Below are 6,275 nucleotides of genomic sequence, written 5' to 3'. Positions count from 1 at the left end.
CCAAATTTCAGCTCTTTAGCTTTAACCGTTTAGGCTGTGCGATGATGAATCAGTCAATCAGTCAGTCAGTCAGTCAGTAACGTTAGAATTTTATATATATAGATAGATTATGTATATTACAAAATTACATAACAACATAGCAATTGATAAAATAGATAAATCCACTAAATACATACCTAGACATATTAAATATTTATATTCTTTTATTACCTACCTTAAACAATTACCAAAATACAAAAGAAGTATAATACTTCTTAAATGAGCCACAACATTATCATTATCTGGCTATGGAGGGAAAAAAATTCTGAACAGTAAATATGTATCGAGACTGCTGAGTGTAAGTATGTAGACAGTTGCTAAGGAAAAAGGGAAACATTAAGAGAAAATAAAATGTCCGTTACGAATTGTATTCTTAATGAACATAATAGTCTATGATATTGTCTGATTGGGTGTTTGTGAATGTATATATGTATGCATATTAGGATAGTTCTTTAATGGTTTTGAAAACTTTAAGTAACTAGGGTTTTATATTTAACAGCAATACTTTTAAGACTCATAAATATCCTGGGTATTTATATATCAGTCCGTCCATCTGCTTTCGGTTTTTCTATCAGATTTTTTTTTTTAAGATTCCTAATAATAGAAATTTCTTATAAAAAACTCTCCCCTAATGTACATATATTGGTATATCGACATGTGTACTTATCATTCATTATATTGCCAATAAGTAGACTATTTGTTAATATGTTTTAAGCTGTTATGGATAATTTCATATACACAGATACTTACACATGCCTATCATGAATGTATGAATATACGTGTATATGTTTTATCTATAATAGTTGATCGAAGAATGTAAAAAAGTAAAGGGAAAATTGTCTTTGTCATTGACTGAAATGTACGGTAGAGTAGAGATTGTTGTATATTTGAAGTTTAATATAATACATATTCATTATATGTTATAAGATACATTAATAGAATGAAAAAGCAGTTCAACAATTGAGTTCAAATACTCCTAACATACGTTACTATTTATACCAATTAAAATTTTCGAACGTTATTCTAATCGATCACACTGTGCCTAGACAAATATCCTCAGTCTCACACAATTTTTCTTGTACACACAATCAAACATACATAAGTATATAAGTAGGTGAAAGCACCCTGCAGTCAGATTGGGTCCATATGTATCTTTGTCAACAGTTCTAGTTCAAATATCTCCAATCATTAAAAATACATCCAATGGGTAGACTTGAGAACAGTCTACCATCGCCCCTTTGTTCTTCAATGTAGGACACCGGTGACAATTTTTCTACTTTGGTTCTGACCGGTATATGCACAAGTACTTTGCTGGAGTACATAAGCTATCTAATCTCTTGACCATTGGATGGCCTCTGTTGATTCGGCAACAGCACCTAGAGACGTAACCGGTAGACCGAAATACGATCATCAATAAGCCGTGGACATTGTTCTTACTCACAGGGACACACTGTGGTAATTCTTATATGAACAGAGTAAACTCTGAACATATCTGGGCAAGGAAGGAAAATTCAATGGTATCATCCATCATCATTCAACTCAGAACCGAAATTATCCCGAAATATTGACTATTATCATGCATCAGTCTTTAAACCGCCACTTACTCTCCCTGCGATTTGGGTTTAAACCACAGCTACTACGTGGATCCCGAAGGAACCACAACCAACTGTGGACAACTGACCACCCGTTGTACCAGATTATGCGGTGCTCTGGTCTGACCTCTGGCAATCTATGCAAGGACTAAGCCAAACAGTAGACTGTAACCAATTTTTCAGTCACGGTCAGACTGAAGGTATTGGCCACCTTTTTATACCCCGGGATTGCAATAACACCAAGGCGGAGGTCTCGCCAAGGTAACATGCCCCCGGGGGGAAGGGTGAGCTAGACAGTTGAATATGTGGTAGTTATCATCCGGGGCATATATTAGGGACCAGTAAGCGATGAGTCTGTTGATCCATCCCGATCTCAGTTGCGCCAGAACAACTCTTGATTTCCGCGGCAGGTTCTTCTCTATTTCTGCTATGAGCGATGGGCGACCTCCTCATGCAGTATCCTAAAACCGCGGTATTGATGGCGTCTCATTGAATGTCGTTCAAAGCTGCTGTAAACGAATTCCAAGGGATCTTGCAAATAGCTTCGTTTGCTCTTCTCTTATAAACGAAGTTCCTTCCTGGCATTTCTCGGGGGAGCATCCAACTGTGTGATGTTATAGTTGGTATGACTCTTCCGGTGACATCCCAGGAGAAACTGTTTGATCAGCATGACATTATGTTACTTGACTGAGAGAACCATCATTTCCTCGTGCAGGTGGTGCAGGATATTTACATACAGCCAGTTACAGTCCTTAGGGCAACATTTTGGCTGCTTTGAATAATTATCCACTGGGTATCACTCAGCGAAGGAGAACACACTGGAACAGCATTATTGACCACTGACCAGTTTTTATGTCAGTGTTTTATATGTAGCTAACAAGGTTTCTTTGTACATTCTCCAAGCGCTGCTGGCTAGCGCTTTGACGACCTTGTTTCTACTTCGCAATCTGTGCGTGATTGCATTGGCATAAGCTGAGGAGGTAAACAATCTGTCAAAGGTGATAATCTGTGTCGTTATTTGTGTTCCATCGACTACGACGCCTAAATTCAAGTTTACCTCCTTCGTCTAGGTGGTGAAAAATGTTGCTAAAGACTTCGCCGGTGATAGTTTCAGATTACATCCAGTGAAGAAGTTTCTTACAAGTGAATTTCTGGTTCTAATGTCACCATATGGATCCATTAGAAGTACTTAGTTAATACCAAGTCAATGGTAAAAGACTTGTATAGAGTACAATTTGGAACTAATACTATTGGCATTATAAATAGTGATTCAGCACATTCTTTTATATTGACATTTCCTACAGGGTACCCAGCAGTACGACAAAGAGTTAATCAATCCAAAAAAGACAGTGACTTCTACTTACCTTTAAGCACCTGGTTGATTCTATTTCGTCTTTCGTGACTAAATGAAATCTTTGTAAATAAGGGTGAAGACAATCGTCAAATGATACCCAATCATAAGAAAAATCGGCAGTGTCGTTTAAAATTCTATAAAACTATGTTTTGCTGATTTTTGTTGACATAGTAGAAAATTTAACATAATTATAACCCCAATGGTTGTATGTGCTTAGATTTCAAAAATTATCAATAGTGTTCGTTCTTGGGTCAATCGAAGAGTATGTTCTAAATTTCACAAAATTTTCTTGAAAATTGCGAATTGCATTGTACGCTTTACATGAACACGCAAAAGGACGGATGACAGATTCTGATTGATATACTTAAAGATGGGTGTAGTACCAATATTTTTTGGTGTTACAAACATCAGCACAAATGCTCAATACGGTCCCCACTATAGTAGTATAGGGTATAAATAGCAAGTAACCTAGACATCGGTGTCTAGAAGTAACCATAAATGGTAGGTTATATATGAAGTTAGAAACTGTCCCAGCGAACTGCCGGGTAGTACACGTTGAATATTCAAGTATCAATGACATTGAATGTGTTTATAATCAGCCAATTACCGTTAAAAATAAAACAGTTATGGACCTACTCACACACACACACACAACCTCAACAAAAACACATATGTATACATACATCCAAGACATAATTGTATTAAATTATACCCATGAGAGAAATACACCAAGAAAAAATAAAAAAAAGAGAACAACAAAAACAAATAAATAAGTATAAATAAATAATGAAGACAACAACAAAAAATATTAAATAAGAAATGATATAAAACACATGTTAATACATGATACTACTGTAAACATTATCCATAGACATGATACTATACATGCATACCAATAAATAATATTATATCATTATATAAGAATGAATGTATATTTGGAATGGTAGTAATATTAAAATAAATACATAAGTAGATATCCTCACACAGATCACAAAACTTAATGAAATAAATCAGATTTATAATGATACGGTTTAGTCCATAAACATCAAGCGAAGGATAGAGAAATTTTAGTCTATTGGGTTTTAAAATCTTTAGTTATTTATATTGAAAGTTAAACTGCAATATTTATATGTTTGAGGTTTATGAAATAAATTATGAAATTATAAATATTAAGATACATATATGTCTACATATTAGGATAGTGCCCTAAGAATGCATTTATGATATTAAGGTGAAAATTACTTAAGAAATCTACTGAAGTATGTTTAAGTATGAAATAATTTTCTAATTGTTCAGAAACTAAATATAAATCCTGAGTGCTTTAAGTTCTTTATATGAATTTTATACTAGTGATAACTAGCACCTACTTTAGACCATGATAGGTCCCCAAAAATCTTACTGAATGCAAGCAGGAATCTTCGGATCACAAAACTCATGAGTACTTTAAGTTCTTCATATAAATATTAAAAAAAACTGATAAAAACATGTACCAATTTTAGATAAGAACAAGTTCATATGGACCTAGCTGAAAACGAGCAAGGATCTGCGGATCAAAATGCTCAAATCACAATGAACTGTCATAATTCCTCCTCAATGTGCGAAGGAGATGTGGTAACGGAATCGGTACGAAACATTCTCTCGCCGCTTATCAAAATCCGTCATAGAAATGCTTAAACTCAGTGGCGCAGAGCGTAGACGTCTAAGAGATCCTTATGCACCTTGCTGAACACAACTAAGGATCTACAGATCTAAATGTTCATGAATGCTTAAGGTCCTTCGTATGAACCCCCCCAAAAAAACATAATAACTTTTATCTACAGATCCTAGCTAAACCCGAGCAAGGATCAAAATGCTTAAATCGCAATGAACTGTCGTTATTATTTCAACGGTTGCAGGGGATGTAGTATTGTTTTCTGTTTCTAATACGAAGTCATCTATCGCCGCTAATCCGGATACCAAAGGTCAGTTCTTCTGTAGAAATGCTAAAGCGCAGTGTCTCAGCACTTAGACGTCTAAAAACAAACATGTGCTATGATGCAAACACATATTATTTTAAGGCTATTGGTATGTCTTAAGGTGTCCAAGTGCTTTACCCTGGTGGAACAATAATCTATAGCCAAAGGATCTAGTGATTGGTCAACAAAGGAGCACTCACATTTTAACAAATTAAGAAATTAAAAAGGTCTTTATGACGCAAATATTGTGACAAAATTGACCAGTTTTTAAAGCCATAATGAGATAAAATGGTTCCTTTAGGTTGTGCCGCGCTAATGAAAGGAACACTAAATCGCCGAAAGAAATTTGTACCTTTTAATGGACGGAATGGCATATTCCCTTGTCCTGTGCAACAAGATTAAACACAGTTGTCAAGATTATTAAAAACAAAGCTCCTTGAAAGGTATATATCTTTATCTTTAATGGTGGTTGGCAAATCTAAATAATTGCCAAAATCCTATAGACCAATTAGTTTAAATTAATTTTTCCAGAAAACAACGAAAAAAACTACTTGAATATTACAAACCTGGAAAATCTACGATCGTCGCATTTTATGAGTTTACGTTCTTTCGACAATAAGTCTTTTGATGCAATATTTGTATTCCAACTGTCAAAAAGAGACTTTTTGAGGTGAATCTATACAGGTCTATTATTTGGTTCTCAGAGGTATCCAAATACTTAGACATCATTTACAACAAAGCCCAAATTCCTGTTATACACGTATCTAGACGGATCAAAAGATGGAGCATTACATAGGTAAAATGAATCCCTTTTGCTTTAGTTCGGTGGCAAACGTTGAAGCTTGTCACTAATCGGATTTCTTGTCTCATCTGTGCCTCTATAACGGCCTACGTAAACATGATCTACATATATGCCCACTCGATATTTGATTATTTTAATTAAAGTTGAGACCTGCAAATCGGCAAGGTGTTTAAGAGTTTACATTATGTTAGAAAGCCAAGCAGTGTTCAAAGCCTTACTCTTGTATAAAGTCAGGTTAGCTGTTGTAATGGACTGTGCAACATCATCATGTTTTCATTATGCTGAATAGGTACTTGTTAATGAAGTTCACTCTGGCAACAACTGGGAGGAATATGTAGCATATAAGGGGCTCAGTTATAGACTCCGAATACCTCAGAGAAAGATGCGAATCGTGGATCCAATCGGAACATGGAAGCTGTAGCAGGTCTTGGAAATCTTTGAGGTGAAAATTTAGGCCACATTTTTCTATACTTGTGAATGTATAAGGAGAAGGGTTAGGTATCTAAAGCTAACACTATGCTGGATAACCAAGC

The sequence above is a fragment of the Lucilia cuprina genome, chromosome 5, assembly GCF_022045245.1.
Source record: "Lucilia cuprina isolate Lc7/37 chromosome 5, ASM2204524v1, whole genome shotgun sequence".
NCBI lineage: Eukaryota > Metazoa > Arthropoda > Insecta > Diptera > Calliphoridae > Lucilia > Lucilia cuprina.
This window is presented reverse-complemented; position numbering follows the sequence as displayed.